Raw genomic sequence first — 26,020 nt, 5'->3', positions numbered from 1 at the left:
AACAAATTTTTGTATCCAGATCGTCCTCTGAAGCAGAGTATCAAAGTCTCGCCAACTATGTGTCGGAGCTTTTGTGGGTTAAACAACTGATAGATGAAATTGGTCTGTCAACCTGTCCACCACCTGTGATCTGGTGTGACAATACTTCTACGGTGTCCATAGCTATAAATCCCACACATCATGCCCGCATAAAGCATGTAGAAATAGATCATCACTTTGTTCGGGAAAAGGTTATCGATGGCACTCTTCAAGTGAACTTTGTCCTATCATCAGAACAAGTCACTGATGTCCTTACCAAGCCCATTACACCTACGCAGTTCAAATCATTTCGACAAGCTCTTCGAGTTCTCACACTAAATGATGCTCTCAATTGTTCAAACAACAAAGAAACTCAGAGAATGTTAGAGTAATAGTTGATCTAGTAATTGGCTTCTGTTATTATGCTGTTAAGTCTGTTGATATCGGTTACTAATAATAGTTAGTAGTTACTGTTAATTGTTATTAGCAGTTATTGACTGCATGCTATTCTATATAAGCATGCACAACTTCTTCTCAAATTGTATCGTTTTTGCTGCATTCTCTTAAAGTAATATAAGTATAATTCATCATCTTTCTATAAACTTAACACTGAGAAACATAAACCCAAGCCATGTGATCGAAACAAGCTCGAACCCGGTCATGATGGTAAAACTTTTTAGCTAGCGTGGTCTTACCCAGGCCACCCATCCCACATATCAACACAAGTTAGTGCTTTGATCTTTCATCATTGCGAAGAATAGAGACTAGCTCCTCAATTTCATTCTTCAATCCAACGATGTTATCCTAGATGATGTGAGGATACGACTACCTTAACTCACACCTTGCTTGAGAAGAACTTGATGCTTCTTCTCCTTCCCTTAACTCTTTCACGCCATATGTCCATAATTGTCAAGTCAAGTTGGAGATTCTAGCTTTGATCTTCTCTATCTCCTACTTGGTTTTCCAAAGTTCCCATCCCTCGTTGAGGATGCAAGCAAGTATTTTACTTATCTTAGGCAGATATAAATGTCTTAGTCACATTAGGTATAAAAGTAGAGAGACCATCGGGCCTTAAATCCAAGGTTTGCAAGCACCTTAAATTGCCTAGAGATGATGTCAACTTTGACCATATGAACTCAAGAATCTTAAATGGATGAGATTGCCAATATCATTTTGTAACTTGCATCCTCTATCACTAATTCTTCCATCATAGTTTAGGACACTTAGTAATTTGAAATTGTTGAACAAGTATGTCCAAAACCCATAAGTTTTAAGATGCATTGTACCATATACCAGAATTCCAATGATCCAGTACAGTGAATTAAAAAATCCATCCTTAATTCATGGTTTTCAATGTAATTCAACATCTTCAAGGGCACACGTATCTCATTGCCCCCTCAAGAAACAAAAAATAGAATAACAAAAGTGATCAAAATTTGGACTATTCATGCATTGTGTCCAAAAAACTCATGTGCAGAAACTCTACTAATCTTATGAACTATGGGTAAAGAAGATGCACATGATTGGTAAATAATGAAGAAAAAATTTTCTTGTTTTTCTTTTGACAAGAAAAGACCTCTCATTAGATCATGCATTTGAAAAGTTTTCATCTTTGACGTTACAAAGTCCCTTTTCTAGTATTTGAATGATGCAGCTTTCCACAAGCTCTATTAAATTACATTCAACCATATCTTATGTAATTGCCCCCACAATCTTTGTTCTTTCTTGGATGAAACTATCCCTTTAGCAACCCATAATTGAATCAATCCAACAACAAGTATCAAAATCAATATATTCTCTTCTTCGTCCACCATTCATGAAAACCAGAAGAAGATAATGGCTTGGGTCCCCAAATCAGATCCCAAACGAGACCAATAAGGTTGCTTCCCTAACTTCTAAGGGTTTTCTAATCCTTAATTTCTCTTCTTTTTTTATCTCAGACTTTTAGATTTATTATTATTTTTTCTTAAAAGTCTCTAATCATTTCTCTAATCCCAATTGTTTAAAAATTGAATTGAATTGGTTTGCTCTTCCTTGAGTGAAATTGTTGGGGATTTTAAACAATGAACAGCCTTAGAACACAGAGGCTTGCACAGCAAGGCTCGTGACTTGCAGAAGAAACAAACAGAATTCAAGACCGAAAATTAGGAACAAAGCAAAGAAAATAGAGAGTATATGGAAGGAAATCTGATGATTTTCATTCAACTATTAATAATGGCATAATGCCAATACAAGTATTAGACATTTTGCTGATCAAAATAAGGCTTACATTACCTAAACATTACCTAACTCCACTAATTACATAGAAACTTGAAAGACCAAAATTGCACACTTAGTAAAACTGATTTATCAGCTCAAATGTCAACAAAATACATCAAGTACATTAACAACTTAGTTCTAATTCAACTAAGTTACAAAACATCATTTAAAGTAACAAGAGAAACTGAAATGGACAGCAACATTGAGCTTCAGCTATTGCATGTAGGTCTCGAGTGTGCATGTGCTACTCCTTGGCTACATGTGCTGCATGGAGGCCAATTTCAACACTCCTCCTTAGCTTCCATGCTGCAAACTCCTATTTGTTCTCTTAACTTGTTAAACCTTGACACACTAAGAGGTTTTGTCAAGATGTCAGCAACTTGATCCTCAGAATTGCAATGAACCAGCTCCACCTCTCGAGCTTGCTCCATCTCCCTAACAAAATGAAATTTGATTTTAAAGTGTTTTGTTTTCCCATAAAAGACAGGATTCTTTGCAATTGCAACAGCGGATTGATTGTCACACATGATCCCTGTTGCTTCCTTTTGGTGTAGATTCAAATCAACCAAGATTTTTCTCAGCCAAGTGGCTTGGTTGATAGCTCCAGCAGCTACCACATATTCTGCGTCAGCAGTTGACTGAGCAACAACACTTTGCTTCTTTGAGCTCCAGCTAAATATGGCTGAACCAAAGGTGAAAACATATCCTGAGGTACTTTTCATGTCATCTATCGAGCTAGCCCAGTCACTATCAGTATAGCCAACCAATTTCAGTCTTTCAACCTTGCTAAACGGTATACCATAGCTCAAAGTACCTTTGATGTACCTGAGAACTCTCTTGGTAGCTTGAAAATGTTTCTCATTGCAACAATGCATAAATCTCGAGAGCAAACTCACAGCAAACATAATAGCTGGCCTGATGGCAGTCAAATACAACAAACAACCAACTAAGCTCCTATAAACAAATTCATTAACCTGCACAAAATTACCTTGGCTCAATAGTTTCTCTCCAACAGCGACTGGTGTGCTTGTTGCTTTACAATTTTGCATGGAGAATTTTGTCAGAATTTTGAAGGCAAAAGACTTTTGACTTAGGAAAATTCCATCCTGAGTTTGTGACACCTCCATCCCAAGGAAATACGTCATCCTCCCTAGATCACACATTTCAAACTTCTATTGCATTTTGGTTTAGAAATCAACCAGTATTAGTTGGCCTCCTCCTGTCACCAATAGATCATCAACATATAAGGACATAATGAGCTGTGTTTCAACTCATTCCTTCTTGACATACAAAGTTGGCTTACTGATGCTCCTTTCAAATCCTACACTGATCAAGTAGCCATCAATTCTGTTGTACCAGGCCCTTGGTGCCTATTTTAAGCCATACAAGGCTTTCTTCAATCTGTAAACCATGTGTTCTTTACCAAACACTTCAAAGCCTCAACATAAATTTCCTCTTCGAGAAAAACATTGAGGAATGTTGATTTAACATCTAGCTGGTGAATGTTCCATTGCATCTGTGCTACTAAGGCAACCAGTAGCCTGATGGTGTCTAGCTTGGCCACTGGTGCAAAGGTCTCTAAGTAATCTAAACCATATTTCTGGTTGAGCCCCTTGACAACTAGCCTTGCTTTCAGCTTGTTCAAGCTCTCATTAGCATTTTGCTTGGCTCGGTAGACCCATTTCACCCTAATGACCTTCTTGTTGGATGGTTTTTCAACCAATTCCCAAGTATTATTCTTCTCAATCATGCTGATTTCATCAGCCATTTCCTGTTTCCAGCCTTCATGAGCTTCAGCCTCTTCAAAACAACTTGGTTCTACCTGAGCTACTTGAGCTTTCTCATAAATTTCAGCCAATTTCCTTGTACCCCTTACTAGTTCATCATCAATGTCCATTTTAGAACCATTTGATTAGCCTTAGTCGGATCAGTCATAATGTCTTCAAAAACTGCCTCTGGCTCATTTTTCTCCCAATTCCAGCATGACTTCTCATCGAACACCACATCTCTACTCGCAAGCACCTTATTTGCTGAAGGATCCAATATCCTATAACCCTTCTTGACTTTGTTGTAGCCTATCAGAATACCAGGTTGTGCTTTCTTGGCCAATTTGTTCCTCTTCACAGCTGGTATATGTGCATTGCATATGCAGCCAAAGACTCTTAGGTGAGGCAAAGATGGTATGAACCCAAACCAAGCCTCGAATAGAGTTTTGTGTGCATAAGCCTTGGTTGGGAGCCTGTTTTGAATGTAAATAGTAGTGTTAACTGCCTCAGCCCACAAGGTTTTTGGCAAATTCTTCTCAAACATCAAACATTTGGCCATATCCATCAAGCTTCTATTCTTTCTTTCACTTACACCATTCTATTGAGGAGTATAGGTGTTGGTGAGCTGATGTTTGATGCATGCCTCATCACAAAAGGCTTAAAACTGAGCTGAGGTGTACTCAGTTCCATTATCAAACCTTAAGATCTTGAGGTTATAGCCTATTTCAGTTTCTGCAGCAGTTTTAAACTTCCAAAACACTAAGGCCACCTCTGATTTATGCTTCAAGAAGTAAATCCAACAAAATCTCGAATGATCATCAATAAACAGAATGAAATACTTGCTACCATTCAATGACTGAGTCTTCATAGGGCCACACACATCAGTGTGTACAAGCTGTAGCCTTTCTGAGGCTCTCCAGACCTTGTTTGAAGGAAATGGCAGCCTGGCCTACTTTCCTAGCTGACACACCTCACAAACATCCTCCTTCTCAACTAAGTTGATGAAGTTTTCAACCAGATCCTATTTGGTTAACTGGTCCATCGATCTATAGTTGGCATAACCAAGTCTTTGAAACCAAAGCTTGGATTCATCAAGAGAAGCTGTATAAGCTGAGTTTGAGGCTTTATTCCAGTCAACAACAAAGCTTTTATTAGCCATAGTGATTAACATGAGCATAGATCCACTTGGATCACTAATTTGGCATTCCTTGCCTTTGAACACAACAGAATAACTTTTCTCTAGCAGCTGAGCTATACTGAGCTGATTTCTATCAATCTCAAGCACTAGCAACACATTTGATACAAGTTTGTTGCCTATGGGAGTGTTTATCAGCACATCACCCTTGCCTTCTGACTTAATGAAGTGTCCATTCCCTACCTTCACCTTAGTTTTAAAGTTTGTGTCTATAGACTTGAAGATGGTAGCATCAGGTGTCATATGATTGGTGCAACCACTGTCTATGAGCCACTCCTTTGTGGCCCTCTCCTTAGTAACTGAGCATGAAACTGCAAAAACTTGCTCATCATGGTCACTGCCCTCTTCAACTATTCGAGCCTCAGCCTTTGGCTGTTGTGGTTGATTTTGCTTTAGTTTGCCCTTGCTTTTTCAAACCTTTTCTACATGGTCAATCTTTTTTGCAATATTGACACTGCACATCTGGTCTAAACTGGCAATTGGCTTCTAGATGACTAGGCCTTTTGCAATGCTTGTAGGGTTGGTCCCTTTTTCTTGGAGCATCTGACTTAGGCTTGTCTCTCCAAGTCTTTTTGCCTTTGTAGGCAGAGGTACTCGAGGCAGGCTTGTTTTTGGCTTGGAAGGCACCTTCTTGGTGCTCCTCCAGTCTGCTGGCTCTTCTTTACTCTTGTGCATAGAGAGCATTGATTAGCTCTGTCAAAGAGATGCTGGCCAGGTCCCTTGAGTCTTCGAGGGAAGAAATTTTAGCCTCATACCTCTCAAGTAAGGTAGAGATCACCTTCTCCACTATCCTTACTTCACTAAACTACTCTCTTAGGAGCCTTACGCTATTTACCACAACCATAATCCTATCTGAATATTGCTTAACAGATTCTTCCTCCTTCATTTTCAAATTCTCAAAGTCCCTTCTCAAATTCAATAGCTGTTGCTGCCTTGTCCTCTCTGTCTCTTGAAACTCCTCCTTTAATCTATCCCAGGCTTGCTTTGGTGTCTCACAGGCCATGATCCTTGTGAAGATCACATCTAACACACAATTTTGGATGCAAGACATGGCTTTATGCCTCTTGGTCCTTTCATCAGCATGCTGCCTGATTTGACCACAGTTGGATTGGCTCTAAGCGGTGCTAGTTCAACATCTGAGTTGACCACCCCCCGTAGGTCGAATGCCTGCAGGTAGGTATTCATTTTAACCACCCATATGTGATAGCCTTCTCCATTGAAGACTGGTGGTGCAGCTAGTGAGAAGCTTGATGAAGCTATTGATTTTTAAGTGGAAATGTAACAGGTCCATTAAGACAACAGCTCTGATACCAATTTTTGGGGATTTTAAACAATGAACAACCTTAGAACACAGAGGCCTGCACAGTAAGGCTCGTAACTTGTAGAAGAAACAAACAGAATTCAAGACCGAAAATTAGGAATAAAGCAAAGAAAATGGAGAGTATATGGAAGGAAATCTGATGATTTTCATTCAACTATTAATAATGGCATAATGCCAATACAAATATCAGACATTTTGCTGATCAAAATAAGGCTTACATTACCTAAACATTACTTAACTCCACTAATTACATAGAAACTTGAAAGACCAAAATTGCACACTTAGTAAAGCTGATTTATCAGCTCAAATGTCAACAAAATACATCAAGTACATTAACAACTTAGTTCTAATTCAACTAAGTTACAAAACATCATTTAAAGTAACAAGAGAAACTGAAATGGACAGCAACATTGAGCTTCAGCTGCTGCATGTAGGTCTCGAGTGTGCATGTGCTGCTCCTTTGCTGCCTGTGCTGCATGTATTGCATGGAGGCCAACTTCAACAGAAATTGAAAGTGATGTTACAGGGGTATCAAAATCTCATAGTGAAAGGACTATATGCATTTAAACAAAATATATAATTTGAACTCTAGATTTATGACTTGTCTTTTCACAATTACCATCTACGTCAGTGATTCTCTTGGATTTTAAATGTAATGCGATGGATGAGAGGGATTTAAGTCACTTTCGTGATGCTATTAGGAGGACTTTTAGCGATCTGTGTTGTTTGTTATTCACAAATCAAATTTATATCAAAATGTTGGCGAGACTTGCATGAATATTACCTTCCTTAAAGATCAGATTTTCTACTTTTTCCATGTGTGAGATAAAATTGTTGGAACATTTGGCAGCAGCAACCAAACAATGAAACACTAAGAGCATAAGCTCTTCAAACAGCAAGCAGAAACACAAAGCATCAAGAGCATAAGCTCTCGGTTAACAGGAAGAAAAAAGAAAAAGAAAGAACAATGGCAGCAGCTCTTAGAAAAAGAACAAAACAGAGAACAAAGGAGGAAGAAACAAAAACAATTTACTTGCTCACAAACGTGCAGCAAGGAAGCAATCTGCCTTACAACTGATATGCTTGATTTTTCAATAAGAAAAACAATACATTTATAGATAAAACACATTACCAAATACTACCTACTCCCACTTAGTAGCCTAGGGACTTGCTAAGCATTACTTGTACACATCAATAAGCTGAATTATCAGCTCAATCATCACCTAAACCCATCAAAACATCAATAACTAAGTTCATTTTCAACCAAACTAAACTAAATTGCAACTACAACAGTCAACATGTTGCTGCAGCATGCAGCATGCATACAAGCCGTATGCACTCAACAAAAACATAACAGTAGCATGGATGGCCAATTTCCAACACTCCTCCTTGGACTCCATGCTGCAAATGTCATTCATTCATCAAGTTTTTGAACTTGGCAGTCCTTAGATGCTTCTTTCAAGCTGACCCTGCACAAGCACTTCATTTTCAACCTTGGCAAATGGAGTCTTCTCCTCCTTCACAGCCTTGGTTGACAACACATCTTGCCTTGTTCCCTATTACAGTCCTGCTTCTTCTTGCATAAACAACTTGCAAGTATAGTTTGCTTGCCTTCAATCTACCATTTTTGGCTTGCACCCACTCGGGCTTGCATTTTGCTGCTCGCAACTATACACCTTTGACAGGCTCGCTTTTTTGCTTACTGTCTTCAACAGGTGTCTTCAACTTTGCTGCTTGCAACCATACACCTTTGACAGGCTCGCACTTTGGCTTACTGTCTTCAGTTGGTGTCTTCAATAGGCTCGCAACTATCACTTCTTGCTAAGCTTGCACATTTGGAAAGCTCACACCTTTCTTTGAAACTTATTGAAGCTTGTTTGGAGGTCTCATAAGTTTGAGCCGATGTTGAGCAGGGGAAGCAAAATCAATGGTCCCTTAAGACTTAGGCTCATGATACCAATTGTTGGAACATTTGGCAGCAGCAACCAAACAATGAAACACTAAGAGCATAAGCTCTTCAAACAGCAAGCAGAAACACAAAGCATCAAGAGCATAAGCTCTCGGTTAACAGGAAGAAAAAAGAAAAAGAAAGAACAATGGCAGCAGCTCTTAGAAAAAGAACAAAACAGAGAACAAAGGAGGAAGAAACAAAAACAATTTACTTGCTCACAAACGTGCAGCAAGGAAGCAATCTGCCTTACAACTGATATGCTTGATTTTTCAATAAGAAAAACAATACATTTATAGATAAAACACATTACCAAATACTACCTACTCCCACTTAGTAGCCTAGGGACTTGCTAAGCATTACTTGTACACATCAATAAGCTGAATTATCAGCTCAATCATCACCTAAACCCATCAAAACATCAATAACTAAGTTCATTTTCAACCAAACTAAACTAAATTGCAACTACAACAGTCAACATGTTGCTGCAGCATGCAGCATGCATACAAGCCGTATGCACTCAACAAAAACATAACAGTAGCATGGATGGCCAATTTCCAACAAAAATTACTAATTATTTGACGAGTCGAGATTAAAATTTTCTTACCCAAATCTGCGCCAAGATAAAAGTACCTGATCGAAAAAGAAATTGACTCTCAATCAAAACCAAATTTCAATAATCACTAGTGTTGAGTGCAATTATAAGAAGATGCAGCGAAGATTCTCATCGAGTGCTGTTGATCGAAGAACTAATGCAGATAACAAGAGAAAATTCAGGGAGAAGCGATCGACGTTTCAAGAAGGGAACAGACTGAGGCAATCATGCTTCACTCTTTTTGTCTCTAATTTGCCTCAGCGAATCCATTGGAGATGGTTGTGGGTCATTTTCCAATTCCAGGGGTCTATGGTGGACCTTTTTATTCCTGAGAAAAGAAGCTAGAAGGGAGCAAAATTTGGATTTACTTTATGGAAGGATGCTCATCGAGCTGTTCAGAGGATGAATGGTGCTTTTATTGGTGGGAGGAGGGTCATTGTGATCTTCTCTAGATTCAAGAGTCGTTATTTTTTTCTAGAGAAAAACGGGGTGTAGTTTCAAGGATGCTAGTAATGGAGGTATAATGGGCACGAGGGTTCAGTTACAGGTAAACTCCTCACAAAACCAGGTGGGTAAGGAGAAATCATTCAAAGATGATCTTCTTAACAATCGGGAAGTTAGGGATAAAAAGGTTGCTAATGGTGTTAAAGAATCGTCACAAAAATTGTTCCATCTTGAGGGTGAAAACATAGAGTCTGTTGAGGCAAACTTGGATGATAGGCCAGTTATTTCTATGGATAAAAGCCTCATTCAAAGGTGGAGTAATTGTCTGGTTGGCACAACCGGTCATTACTGCGATATCTCCATTTTAAGACTTCGTATCAGGGTGAAAGGATTGTTTGAGATCGATGTCTTTAAAATTTCAAGAAGGCAATTTTTTTTGGAATTTTCGGATGTCGAAATGTTAAAGACTATGGAAGATTTGCAGTTCTCATGGTTAAAATAAATTTTCATCGATGTTGAATGCTGGTCACGATTCCTTTGCATACGTTTCCGCACAACTTGGATTGAAGTTACAGGCCTTCCCTTGCACGCTTGGAACCTGGAAAGTGGAAACGTTCAAAAGCATTGCCAATTATTGGGGTGATTTTATTTCTATGGAGTCTAACTCGCTTAAACTTACTGATTTTTCTAAGGCTGCTATCTTAATATCAGCTAATCAATTAAAACAGATTGAGGAAGTCATTATTCTTGAACGTGGAGATGAACAGTTTCTGGTGAAGGCTCCCGAAGTTGGGGATACCACAGCTTTTGAATCTGGAGCTGGACGTGCTAAATTCTCATATGGTCATTTTGATATTGATAAAGAAGATTCGTCCATGGAAGATGATTCATCTGGTGATGGAAGGAGTCGGGATGTTGAAGATGCATTTAATGAAGAGGTAGGTAGTGAAAAACCCAATGGCAGCTCGAGAAGTTCTAGGAAATATGTTGGAAGTTCTAGGAAATATGCTTACTTTTCTAAAGTTTAGGTTATTTATACAAAAAAAACTAATAAAATATATTTAAGATAATTATAAATGATTAATGATAATTGTATTTAAAAAATATGTGTAATTTTATTTATTATGTTTAAAAAACAAAAAATTAAATGTAAAAAAAAAATGAAGAGTGCCCCTTGTTGCATAGGAGCTTATGTATATATGATATATGATATATGACATATGATATGCAAACGAAAAAGGATAAAAAAAATCTTTCATATAAAATTTAATAAATTAGAATTCAGAAGATTAATATGTGAAAAAAAAATTACATATATGTAATTTAAAATTCATCTCTCTAAATAAATATAGGTATTTTCCTCTGGGATTCCATTAGATGAATCTTATATCCTATTAAGACTTGTATTAGTATATAATCATCGAGCTATGTGTCATCTCATAAATCTTCACAGTGATGGGTCGACAGACCTTACAAGTGACAGATAAGGCATGATGATGCTTCTATCATTGGCGAAGTAATAGGTTTCGACGGGTGAAATCTCGCATGGTCGTAATGAAGTAAGTTTATGTGATTTATTTGTATATACTAATATTCTTCTTTATCCTCAGTTTATTTTTTAATAAAAGATAAAAAATTTATATAACGAAAGTAATGCAAATAATATTTAAAATAAATAATATTTTATGAAAATTATTTATTAAAATACATTAAATAATTTTTTTACTTACCTCCAATTTACAAATTAATTAGTAATTCAAGTACTCTGGAGTTATAAATTACTAAGCAATTATAAAAACATAATGTACAAAATCATCACATAATAGAGAAGATCATTGAATATAATAAAAGCAATGCTTTCTAAAAGGGATTCGATTTTACAACAAAATCAAAACTTTTCCTAACCTTAATAAAATATACAACCAGTTACTAATTTTATAAAAAAATTATCTTTGAAGTTTGTCACAGTATCATTAAATATCACTGCTTAAACTCTAGTTCCTTGAAATAATTTAAATAAAATATATAAAAAATACAATAATAAATTGAAATAATAAAAGTAGGTATTATTGTAAGAAAATCGGATTTGAAAAATGTAACAAGAAATAGGCTTAAAGAAAAACCAAAGTTTAGAATATTTTTCCAAAACAAGAACTTAATTTTGATATCTAAAGTAATAAATATTTAATTAAAATCGTACTTTTTGATTCATCTAGGATGAGCATTTCGATCAAGTAGTCTTCACCACTATCTCCAAGCCCATGTCTATTCTTTCTACAATTTTTGATACAGTCGTAAACCAACTAAATATCCGACTAAGGCAAGTGCACTTATCAACTAATAGTATAGTTACGGAAAACAAAGATATCGTTCCCACGAAGACAAAGAATGCAAATTAACTAAACTAATTAACCGGTAAAATTGAGTGATTGATTAAAACTAAAATTAACTAAACTAATTAACTACGAACGCAACAAAGAACAAATCAGGAAAATAATCGAATAAACAACCAATAAGCGCAACAATACCCAGGAAAGAATTCACCTACACTTCATCTGTCACTATCTAAATTATATAATTTTTTCACTTAGTATCTTGATTCATAGAAATTCCTAAATTATGTTAATATCTCTCTTCAAGAATAAGAGCAACTGGCTCTAGGTTAATTAATTAAAATTTATTTCTAGTTAAAGCCCCTATTATTGCATTAACTCGGTCTATGGATTCACATATTAGATTTGATTCTAATCCAGTAGATTTATGTTATCTTATTTCTAGGATTGCATGCAACTCCATTCAATTACATTAGATCTACTCTTAAACAGGCTTATTCCTCCTTCGATTTAAGCATATCAAGCATGGGTCAATAGTCTAGAAATATTAAATCATTAATTAAGCATACATGATTGACAATAAGATTTAAGTATTTATTGCGTAAAATAAAAATAAAAAAAATATAATTCATAATAGGGTTCATCCTAACTAGGTATTTAAAAAATTAGTTTATACTTGCAAATAAAAACATTCAAAATACAGTATAATCACAAGAAACAAAAAAAAGTCGTAATAATCTCCAAAGAAATCAAAAGGGAATCTTCAATCTTGACGGAAATCTTCTTCACAATCGACTTCAATGATGCTTTTTGAGTTGTTTTCTTGAATATTCTATGACGGTCTCATAATACCAAAAAAAACTAAAAATAGCGTTTTCTCATAGTTTTAGAGTACAAATTGCGAAATCGACACGGTCTGTCACATGACCATGTGGTAGCCTGTGTGGCTCACACGACTGTGTGTCTAGGCTGTGTGGAATGGTTTAGCCCATGTGGTTCCTGTAACTCACTTTGATTTTTTGGTTTTCTCTCGTTTTTTCTCATTTTGCTCTCAAATGTTCTTCTAAGTATAAAAAATAAATTTAAAGTATTAGACATATAATATTTACCATTAGTATTGAATAATCACCCAAAAATGCATTAATAATGAGGCTAAAACAGCTACTTTTAGCACCTATTCAAATGTATAAGAATAATGACCCAAAATCTCTTTATATAGGTAGATTTAGAGAAAATTCAACTAGGATTAGAATTAATCATATTAATAAAATATTATCTAGATAAATATTAAATTAAATCTATTATATCATATTAATATTAAGTTAATAAAATGCGATCTAGATAAATTTTAATTTAATATAAATATCTCAAAATACTATCTAAATAAATATTAAATTTAATATTAATTTTCTTAAAACAATATTATATTTGAAAAAGATAATTTGAAATCAAGTTACCTAATATAGAGTCTAAGAGTCTAGTTTGTCCACTGCTCTACCGCCGAAGAATTATAGTCGCCAACCACCCGCTGATTGTTAGATCACTGCTGCAAAAAATCACTAAGATTTTCTAAATTAATTTTTTAAGAAAATTCTTTAATCAAATTCTTTACTCCAACAATTCTCGCGACCACCTAATTTAATTTTATAAAATTTTCTTCTGATTCAAATGCAGTTCGATCAAGCTTTTGTTGAGCTAGCGGAGGGATTTATTGGACATATACAATTAGGCTCGAGTAATTGCAATTATGTCCAAAAACATCATTCTGACAGTTCGCAATTTTCTTAATCATAGAGTAAGTCCACAAGAAGTATCATGATTGAAAACTCTTTATTGTATACTCTTTATGAAAATAATTCATCGAACTATTTTTTTTTAATGAGCTCGTCATATGTCTGATACCCACATATGATATCCTTGATTAATATGATCACAATTTGAGTTAAATTCATTCACTCAACACAATCATATTTTATTTTATTGTCACAATTTTATCTTCTTAATAATTAATATGATCACAATTTAAAAGATCATATTTCATTTTGGATGCAATTTTGAGTGCAAAAGTCTCAATCATGTATTCATCGTAAGCTAAATAACAACTAAAATTCTATAAAGATCCAATCTTTTGTTTTTCTCAACCATTCCTTGTAGAAAGTTTAAACAAAGAATAAATTTGGTCCAAACTCAGTTACAGATCTACTTTCTGAAAGTTCAACCATCCCACGATATCATTAATATTTATGAATTTGGTCAAATTACACACTCTTTTTTTCCTCTCAATCATTGCTATATATAATAGAAAATTACTTAAAATCTTTACATAATTTGGAACACTACAAATTTGAGAATAATTAAAACAAAAACAAAAAAAAAAAAACCAATCTCATGTGAACAACAATAGAATCCACAACATATATAGAAATTACAAGACAATTTCAGATCTCCAATTTTACAATACAAAAATCTCACACCATGTACATGATACCACTTAGTACTGTAACAACTTTTTAAAATATATTTGGCCTGATGAAGAGCAGCAGCAAAACAGAAAATAGGCAATGGCTTCTATACCTAAAGAGAAAAGGTTAAAAAAACTGTCAATATGATATGAAGTAGTTGAAGAATCTTGAAATAAATGACAATGTCAGTTAATTTCAGTCTTCCAAAATGCATCTATTGACCATCACGAACGTGCTTAACACCCTGTTGAAAATATTTTTTAGCACTTTTAGTTCAAATGACAAATCCTGTGAGAATATGAGACATTGTCAAAAACAGAGGATATGAACCGAAACTAGGATCTTATCTAAAGTATTATCTGCTGCTTGAGAAAGAATCTAAACATGCAAAATAGTTGTGGATTTTTATATATAAACAAAAGGGTTAAGTATTTCATAAAATAAAGATTATGAATTACCTGGCATTAATCATAACTACTGGAATATGATAGTAGGAACATGTCGGACTTTGCAAAAATCTTCTCCCCCTTCCTTCACTCTATCTTCGAATGTGTTTGGCATCCATCTAATCTTCAGTTCTTGGAGGGTTGCAATGAACCTGAGTCCATCTGGAAGTTTTTTTAGCTGTTCGTATGCTTGTATCTTCAATCGCTGAAGAGAAGGCATGGCTCCTTCACCCACCTTCCACTCCTTCAGATTATTAAGCATTGTAAGGTTTAGAGACTCGAGTTTGGGAAAACCTTGTGCAGAGCACAACATTTCCTCTCCTATGAAAGCCTCTTCATGTAAGTCAAGCATCCTTAAGTTAAGGTAGTTTCTCAACTATTGGCATTGGATCTTCCTCAAGCTTGCACCTTCTCAACTTTATGTAAGCAAGATTTGAAGACAAGTAGTGGTACTCTGGTAACCTTCTTATCTCCACATCTATGCTCTACTTAGAAATGTTTTCGCAACTCAAAAGGAGGTGCGCTGTTTTGGATCTATTCTTTCTTCATCATTTATAATAGACAAGGAATGAAGATATTTACTTTGGATGATAGGTGGATTCTTGTCCAACTCCTCCATATTAAAATCTTCCATATTGAAGGGCCCTCGAATCTCCAACTCTCTAAGGTTTGTCATGTTGATAAGATCCTTTACATAACAATTCTTGGTGTTGAAGTTGACAAGTGTTTGGAGGTTTTTCAATGTACCCAGCTTCAACTTTGTTTTACGACTACATTCCTCGGGGAGATATAGATGCCTTAGTTGCTGCATCCTCCATCACACGTTAGGTACATGAATATAGTCTGAACAATCGCTTTCGATTCTTATATCCAATGTTTGCAAGCACCTTAAGTTGCCTAGAGATGATGGCAACTTTGAACTCCAGAAGTGAAGACCTCTTAATCTCAAGGATCTTAAATGGATGAGTTTACCAATGTAACGCCCCAATTTTCGGGAATCCTGTGAATGTTGGCATAGGTTTAATTATGTTAGTGGGCCTCTAGAAAGCCCAAACTTAAGATAGAACCCGACAATTTTAGTTAATTTTTGTTCCATAAGAAAAAGGGGGTGAAATTATGAAATAGGACCTATGTGAAAATGTTTGAAAATGCTATAGGCTAAATTGAAGTGGCCAAATAAATAGGAGTGCAAAATAGGAGGATTTGCATGACAAACCTCCCATTTTACATGTAGTGGCTGGCCATCATGTTGTTGTAGACAAAATGTGCACTTGATATCCATAATTTATGGTACAAATTGACACAAATTGATAATGGGTTAGGTAAATGTTCCATGATAATGGGTTAGGTAAATATTTCATGATAATGGGTTAGGTAAATGTTCCATGATAATGAGTTAGGTAAATGTTCCATGATAGGAATTTCATATCTTTTGTATTAAAGAATTAAATGGATGAAATATGAAGTTTTATTAAAAGAAAAAGGGGTAAAAAGAACAAAGTTTTGTCCATCTTTGTTCATCATAGCTGAAAGTTAGAGAAGAGAAAGGAGAGGAGAAAGCTCTTGAGTATTCGGTCATTAGGAGGAGGAAAATTGAAGGTAAGTTCTTGGTACCTTGCTTCTGTTTTGAGATTCATGAGTTCTTCTTGATTCTACCTTAACTCTTGAAGTATATTTTGATTTTTAGTTGTGTTGTGAGCATTTAGTCATGAATTAAAATGAAGGAAATGGTTGTTATTTCATGTTCTTTTGATGAAAAATGGAACATAGGTGAAGTTGAGCCAAACAAATAAGCATGCATATGCCTTAGATGCTAAGGGGAAAAATCGGCTAACATGTTGTGCTTTAAAATGATGAAATGGAGATTATACTTAAGCAAAATCATAGATATGTGATGATTGATTGGTGATATACATGTTTAAATAACAAGCATGCAAGTTAGGTGTGAAAGAGTGATTTGGTAATAAATCTGCTTGGGACAGCAGCAGTAACGTGACTTTGGAAAATCACCATAAATTGTGGGAGATGAGTTAGAAGCTGCATAAATTATGTAATTAAAGCTTAATGAGTCTAGTTTCAAATGGAATAAACGAGAACATATTTTGAATTCTGTACAATGAGAAATTTGATTCGTAATGAAGAGTGGTCAGATTAGTCAAACAGTGAAACATGGGAAACTTTAAGAAAAATATGGTATTGATTGGCCATACCAAAATTTCTGAAAATTTTATGGATAAAAGATATATGAGTCTATTTTCAGGGAAAATTAACGGCACTTGATTTGGAGTTTCGTAGCTCCAGTTATAAATGATTTAGTGACTGTTGCTCAGGAAGATAGCTTGCAGTGAAATTATGATTATGTGGTAAACATTGACAAAAATTTGTTAATAAGTTGCTTATTGTTTTCTTATAAGCTTACTATGATCTGTAGGTGTGGTTGGCCGAATATCGTAAGGGGTTAATACGTAGTTTGTATTTGAATAGTTAGATTAACGTGTTAGCAATCCAATTGTAGGCGGTTCGTGTGTGGATCTCGTCAGCATATCGTCGCAAACAGGTGTGTAACTGACACCCTCTCATAGACTAGATTGGCAAAAGCCAAAAAGCCGAAATGCCGAAAAGTCTGTATTTTGGGAATTTGCGAGTGTGCGAATGCTCGTAAGATAGTTGGGTTTGTATATTTGGTAATCTAAAGTAATAAACTGCAGTACGCGCGATTTCGTACATTTTGATAATTTGGGCTTAATGGGCCAAAGATCGATTCATGGGCCAACGGGCCCAATTCGGTAAGTATGCGCGGTAAGTGTTCTGATAGTACGTAAATAGTTAGGATATGCATGAAAACCCTAAAAGCAGCTAAATTACTGAAATACCTTTAAAAGTAAAAAATTACTGTTATACCCCTAGGTGCAAAATTACCGTTATACCCCTAGGGTTAATTTTGACTGAAAAGCATGACGATCTGATTCTGTATGATGTATGCCATGATTATATATCTGTTGCATGGGGACATGGGTTATATTATGGAGGAAGCGTTCTGATGGCTATGCCACAAATATCTGATCTGGTGGCTCTGCCACAAATATCTGATCTGGTGGCTCTGCCACATATATCTGTTCTGGTGGCTCTGCCACGATTATCTGTATCTGGTGACTCTGTCACATTATCTGTTCTGGCAGCCATGCTGCAAATTCTGTGGTGTGTAGCGGTTGGGTGGGTCGAGTTGTTTCCCCACACGATGTAAGGTTGGTATGGGGGTGTATACGGTTGGATATGGTTGGGTTTCTGCATAAACATGTAATATCTGTTCTGTTCTGTTATGGGCCTATGGGCTTTATTCTGAATTCTGTTCTGGGCTAAGGCCAACTTATTCTATTTCTGTGGTTTGAGCTAATATAGGCTATGGTTGGGTTAATTTACACACTGAGTTTCCCCAAACTCACCCCTTTTATTTTCATCCACGCAGGTAATCCCCAACCATAGTGGGCTTGGAGTTGTGAGGGAATTCGGAGTGGCCACCTGTTCTGAAAGTTTGATTTTCTTCTGGTGAACTGAACATCCTTTTATTTACGTTTGAAGTTTTGGGTTTTTAAATGTAATAAGGCCGCTTAATTATTTTTGATGGTTTTAATATGTATTACTAAGATAGGTATTACTTATTTTAACTGTTGAAATTGGACAGCTTTAGGGCGCGTTTTCAAAAACAACAATTGATTTCAAAATAATACGACAACAAGCAAAGCTTCCGCAATGAAAGTATTTTCCAAAATTAATCACTTTTCCTAAAAATAACTTAATCAAAAATCGGTTTCCTAGAAATATCCATGACGTTAAGGTGTGGCAATGGCGGTATGCATGTCTAGGATTGGATCCGAAGGGAGCTTGGTACTTAAGCAGTCCGATGGACTCACCACCTCTTTTCCGGTTTCCTACCTGGTGCACAGCTTCCATTCACTTCAACCTTTAATGAATTAATCTTTTGAACATCAAGTACGATTTTCTGGACTTAGAATGGAAAACTTTTTTTTAATGTTTTTGATATGGCATGCCGGATCCGGCCATAACTTCTGGGCCGAGTTTGGGGTGCTACAACCAATGCCATTGGGTAACTTCCATCCTGCGTCTCCTCCACTTTCATAATCTAAGACTCTTAAGAAAATTAAAATTATTGAACATATATTTCCAATTCCCCCTAAATTTAGTATATAACACAGTAACACCTAAAAGTCCCACAAACCAAACAAGTGGATTGAAAAGTTCATCATCGTGGATGTCGGAGTACCTTTCCATTGTCAATGGCACAACCTTCTCCAGTTTCTCCTCCGGTAAAAACTCATCGAAGAACAAAAGTGATCGCAGACGTGGACTTTTAATGCATTGTAAGGGAATAAATTAGTGTACAGAAACTCTACGAACCCTCCCAATTGTGGATAACTGGCAGGCATTTGACTGATCAGCAATATAGAAGAATTTTTCTTGTTTTGCCTTTGACAAGCAAACATCTCTCATTAGATCATGCATCTGAAAACTTCTTATCTTAATGTCTCTTTCTCGTACTTGAATCATACATCTTTCTGCAAGCTCCATTAAATAACCTTCAGCCACATCTTCCGCTATTTGCCCTTCATCTCCTTCTTCTTGCTTTGATGAAACAATACCTTCGGCAACCCATAACTGAATCAATCTATCCACAAGTATCTCATAATCTTCTGGAAAGTGACTTAAATAAAGAAAACACAGTCTTAAATAGGGAGGGAAATCATCATAACTTAATGCTAGCACATCCTCAGGTCCTTGAGCTTTACCGCTCTTCAAGTATAATTTCACATTTGCAAATACTTTTTGCCATTCAAGTAATGAATTATTCTTCGTAGCCAAAATTCCTCCCAACACAATAATGGCTAATGGAAGCCCTGCACAACGTTTAACCATGTCTTTCCCTAACTCTTCCATGTTTGCATCGACTTTATAGTCTGTATAATACCGAAACATGGTTGAAAAAAAAAAGAACCAGTCATAATTTCAAAACCAAATTATAGTTTAATAATTAACCACAACATGGACATCTTTCCTTGATTTAGATTGTTCACAAGCCTTATGGAATCAAGCCACTATTTGCAAGGGTGTAATTAAGTCAGTCAAACTTGAATAATAGTAAGTTGGAGTTAAAGCTTGACTCAAAATTTAAGATTTAATATTTAGCTTAAACCCAATCTAATTAACACATTAATTTCTAAACTCAAGTTTAAGCTTATTCACATTTATGCTCGAGCTCATTTGTACTTAAGTTATTTCTAGATAATAAGAATAAAAATATAATTTCTTAATATAAAAATATGTTAAAAAAAGTTTTATTAAACTAGTAAGAATTGAGTATTACAATACTCAAATTAAGTTCAATAAATAACTTTAGTTGCTTGAATTCGATTATTGAATAAAATTTAAACCTTTTCGGATCTAACATAATTTTTTAATATTTTCTATGTTCAATCTAGACAAATAATCTTTAAATACTAACAAAAAAGAGATGGAACGCGTAGAAATAATATAAAGTGACATGAATACACGAATATAAAATTTATATAACGTTTCCTCTTTCCCAACCTATATCTTCCCATTCCTTTATTCCCATTTTTTATTGAAAAATATTTTTTCTATTTTGTTCACAAATTACATTTTTTATCATCAATTACAAATTATCAGGTCGCATCCGCATCCAAAAGAAATTGTTTAAGGTTTTTTATTAATGATTAAATGCTGAAATTTGTTGGAGTGCATTTATTTCTTAAACGGAATATGCTTTTTTTCATAATTTATAGACTAACGGAAAATAAGCTCATTTTCCTCTAAATTGATTTATCCTTTTAAAAAACGTAAATCATTTTAATGAAAAGAGTTTTTTTATGAATAATTTTATTTTTATATAAAATTTAACTTAAATAAAGCCTAATATTATTATATTATTAATATTTTTTTATTTTTAAAATATTTAAAAAATACTTAAAAAATTAATAAAAAAATATTATAATGTTTAGTTATATATATTTATTAATATAATTAAAAATATTTTTTATAAACTATTTAATAATCAAATTTATTTTAATAATAAATTTTAAACAATATTCTTAATATATTATTAAAAAATATTTATTTTAATATTTTAATAATAAATATATTACAATTTATAAATATTTATATAATATTTATATTACAATTTATATAATAATAAATTATATTACAATTTATAATTATTATATAATAAAAATTTTATACTATATAATAAAAATTTTATAATATAAAATATGAGTATTTTAATTATATAAATATAAATATTTATTTAAATAATTTTTTACTTTATTTATCCTTTTCAACTTTGACGTGTCACTGTCTACTATCATATATATAATATATGCAATTTAAATTAAATTTCAATTAGACATTATTTATTATTATGTTTATATATAATATATAGGCCAAAAAAAAGTTTATATATGATATCAAGGATGAATATTTGGTATTTTGGAAGTGTTTTTTTTTACTCCACAAGTAATCTGAAAAAATTGTCATGCGTCTTTTTGTTAATATATATTTTTTTAATATTTTATTGTACTGTTATAGGGCACTTGTCAACCTCTAACCCTACTTGTGCAGTTTAAAAACTCCACTTATAATGAACCAAATATTTTCTCATCATATTAATTATTATAAAATATGTTTTATTGTCATGAGGAGATATTGTAAATATATTTATGTTATGTTTGTTTCACTAGTAAAAACTTTTAAAAAATAATTATAGAAAAATTTGTCAAACAACAAAAAGTATTTTAAGCAGAATTATCCAAACACAAAAAAAATTAGTAATTTTAAAAAAAAATTAGTCAATTTTCCATTAGAGCTGTTCATGGGTCGGGCCAGGCCTGACCTGAAAAATGGGCCCAAAATTTTATCTAAGTCCGGCTCAGATAAAAATGTTAAAACTTGAGCCCAGCCTTCCCATATTAATTTTTTTATTTTAAAATATATATAATAAATCAAAATACTAAAAACATTAAAATAAATATTTCTCAACAAATTAAAAATAAATTTAAAAAAAAATGTATACTTAAATAACACGAAGATGCAACTTAACAAGTAAATGCCTCTAAAATAATAAAAATATAAACAATAAAACAAGTTTTATACAATATCCAAACATTAACAACAAAATAATAACAAAATAATAGTAAAATGGTAGCAAAATAGGGAGAAAATAATAAAAAAATAATATTAAAAAACAAAAAAAAACTTTTTTTTGTCCTTTAGTGAATTCGGGTCGGGCCGAACCTAGGCCAAAAATGTCTTACCTGAGGCCTAGCCTATTTCTTAAATAGACTTTATTTTTTTGTCTAAAATCTCTGACATTTCGGGCAAGTCTTTAGGCCATGCCAGGTGGCCCAACCCATGAACAATTCTATTTTGCATCTAGTTATCAACTCTTCATGCATAAAACATTTTTCTATATATATAAAAAAAATTGTTAAGAACATATATATTATGTTGAGAATTTTATTTTAATTCATATTTTGAAATTATTATTGAAACAATAAACTAATTTCAAGTCCAAAATTTTAAAATAAAAAGTTAATAATTATTGTGTCATGTGCATATAATGATAATTTAATTCACAATAATTAACGAACAAAACAAAAATTATTACCTGAAGAATCTCGGTAAGGAAATGCCTTCTTTTGAAACAAGTTCCAGCTATCTTCTTCATTTAAGCACTTCAATTCAAGCAAGTAGCCTTTTCTGTCTGCGTGTGAAGCTACCTCTTTATTACGAGAAGTGAGCAATATCTTGCTTCTCATGTCGCCCGCCATCGGGAACGCAGCTTTTAAGCTATCCCAAGCTTCAACGCTCCAAATATCATCAAGAATCACCAGGCATCTCTTTTCCTTCAACAAGTTGAACGACTTGGCTGTTAGCTCTTGATCACTAAGCTTGCTAACCTCTTTATTTGATGAAACAAGGCCTGCCAAAATGTCTCCCCAGACTTTCCTTCTTTGGCATTGCTGAGAAACATCGACCCAAGCCATGTGATCGAAACAAGCTCGAACCCGGTCATGATTGTAAACCTTTTTAGCTAGCGTGGTCTTACCCAGACCACCCATCCCACATATCGACGCAAGTTGGTGGTTCGAGCTTTCATCATTAATGAGAAGAACAGAGACTAGCTCCTCAATTTCATTCTTCAATCCAACGATGTTATCTTCGATGATGTGAGGATACGACCGCCTTAACTCACGCCTTGCTTGAGAGAACTTGATGCTTCTTCTCCTTCCCTTAACCCTTTCACGCCATATGTCTGCAATTGTCGAGTCAAGTTGGAGATTCTAGCTTTGATCTTCTCTATCTCCGACTTGGTTTTGCAAAGTTCCCATCCCTCGTTGAGGATGCAAGCGGATCTTTTGATGGTATTGGATAAACCACCTTTCCTTCTGGACCCAATCTTCAGAGCCAATGCTTCAACGACATCCTCAGCATTGATTTCGGAAACCCAGAGGCGTATTGTTCCGCTCTCGCCTTGTCTTGAATCAGCATCTTCTAGAAGCTTTGCATGAATTTCAGCTCCTCCTGCAAACTGTCAACTTGATCCTCCACGCCCCATAGGGATATTGCTTCTTTAGTTAGCAGCGTCCCAATCGTTGTGACGGCAGAAGACACAGCGGACCAAGCCATTTTTTCCTCTGATCGATGTTTGAGTGACCAATGAAATTCTAGTATTTTTTCTTTTTGGAGTCCAATGATTGTAGCATGGATTTGATTAAAAAGTTTTAAAGTAATCCGAATAAGTAAATGATGGAATCCAAGTTTTCTTCTTTGAATTACAATACTTTATTATCAAGAAAAGAAATTGTTTTTCTACAGAATCCACTTTTTAATCAGGCTTTTGATTCATAGTTTAATTTTTAAAAAAAAAAAAGAATCAACAAGGTAAGAACATAGTGTTTCAAGTAAGAAATTTTAAATAAAATCCGAATAATTAATTGATGGATTAATCCAAGTCTTTATTATCAAATTAAGCAAAGATATTGTTTTCCCAAAGAATCTACTTTTATCAACAACATATGTTATTCTTTATCAATTCATAAGAAAAGGGAAAAGTATCTGGTTTAAATCAACTAATTGATACCATTCCCCTTTGTAAAAGAAAATATAAATCGAGGTAATTAGCCTCTACTTATAAACCAAGTAAATTAGGTAACTTGGTTGATTATCTTCATCGATCAGGTTTTTCTTTTTGAACTAATTTTGCAATAAAAAGAACCAACAAGATTCAAGATAGTGCTTCGAAACTGAAAGGAAAAATAAATTTAAGTAAAAGCTTAGAAAATGTCGGAATTTATACAAAATTTATGTATAAGGAAATTGGACGTGATAACCCATTCAAATTCAACCTATAATTGCCTAGTCAATTTTTTTTTTTTTAATCATGCATAAGGCTACTAACCGATTATGAAAAAGAAATAAATCAAATTTATGTTAGTAGTTGACTCGGTCTTTATCTGTATTAAAAACAAATTTTAATAATTAATAAGTACTGGATGTAGTGTTAATACATATTATATCTCTAAATACAAAATTCAAGTTTAAACTTGAGCAACTATTATAAAATAAAAAGACAGAGAATAAAGATTCAAGAGAATAGGAGAGCAAAAGAGAGGGCGTATTTTATTGATAAATGGGATTATTTCCAATGCTTTTTCAAAGTCTCTATTTATAGGCATAAGAAGTATAAATGAAATAGAGATCTAATTCTAATGACTATTATAATTTAAAGTATATCAAAACTTATCTAGATCTTGATGGACATCCACTTAATAAAATATTCATAACACTCCCCCTAGGATGTCTATGCGTAGATAATGTGTCTCATTAAAACCTTACTAAAATAAAAATCCTGTGGGAAAAAGTTTTTAATAAAGGAAAAAGATTACACATATCTATAATACGCATAATACGCTGACTCATTAAAAATTTTACGAAACCCAATGAGACAAAACCTCAATTAAAAGAAAAAGAGTACGCATATCTATAATACACATAATATGTTGCCTCATTAAAAAACTTACCAAGAAAACCCAATGAGACAAAACCTCAGTTAAGGGAAAAAGAATACGCATATCTATAATACACATAATATGTTGCCTCATTAAAAACCTTACCAGGAAAACTCAATGAGACAAAACCTCAATTAAGAGAAAAAGAGTACAGCGTATTTACTCCCTTTCATGAAAACATCACATAATATGTCATATTCTACGTATTCAATTTTGAATACTAGCTTTTCAGATGACTATTTGATTGTATTGTTAAGCATTTATATCACAATTCTTTTAAAAGTCATGAGCAAGGAAAAATTTTGGGGAAATATATTTTGATCTCTTCAGGAGTTTCAATCATAATCATAGCAAATTTTAATCATGATTCTTCTATAAAAATATAAATAGGTATTTTGGATCATCTTATAATCCTCCTTCAACTACTATTCACTCAGTCAAATTTACCACATATGTTCAAATCATTTCAATTCATATAAATGAACAATTTTCCAAGATTTCAGTATGTTTCTAGCATTCTAAATCCTTCAAAGATTTTAATATAAACTTCACTATATAGTTATTTATAAAAGGTTGTAACAACCATTAGACGCAAATTAAATCTTTTATGAACTATCTATTTAATAATATATCTAAAAGTTATTGCATCCACCACAAAAGAATATCATATCTTTTCATAACCAATGCCAAGACTTAGCAAAAACTTCATATTTTATTTCGTTTTCGCAAAACTACTTCATTTGTACCCTAACTGGATTTATACCTTTAGATATTCAGACTACTGGTCCAAAAACTTCATAAATTTAATTGTACTTGAGTTGCGTCTTTCTATTTTAAACAATCTATTAAATATCTATATTTCTCAATAGATTTATTCAAGATCTCCCTTTTATTTCATTACTTCAACAATAATATTGTATGCAAAACCATCGTCAACCACTTTTATTATCATTTCCACATTTTCTTGAATTGACATAACTTATCAAGATATATTATTTTCACTATTTTAATCTTTAGTTTCAGGTACCTAAATCTCTTCTAGAGTTTCAGTTATTTGTTATGTCTTGAGTCTCTTCTGAAGCACCCGCCTCCACTATATAACCATCTAGAAGAATTATTTTTTTCTATGAGAA

At 33.7% G+C, this 26,020-nt stretch overlaps 1 pseudogene; it reads right to left on the bottom strand.

Annotated features, from left to right (window-relative positions):
• Positions 1 to 14,815: 14,815 nt before the first annotated feature.
• On the bottom strand, positions 14,816 to 23,623 carry LOC107935638 (probable disease resistance protein At1g58602; annotated as a pseudogene).
• Between the last annotated feature and the right edge of the window lie 2,397 nt (positions 23,624 to 26,020).

Source organism: Gossypium hirsutum, chromosome A11 (assembly GCF_007990345.1).
Source record: "Gossypium hirsutum isolate 1008001.06 chromosome A11, Gossypium_hirsutum_v2.1, whole genome shotgun sequence".
Classification (NCBI taxonomy): Eukaryota; Viridiplantae; Streptophyta; class Magnoliopsida; order Malvales; family Malvaceae; genus Gossypium; species Gossypium hirsutum.
The sequence above is the reverse complement of the archived record's forward strand: the minus strand, read 5'-3'. Positions and strand labels throughout refer to the sequence as shown.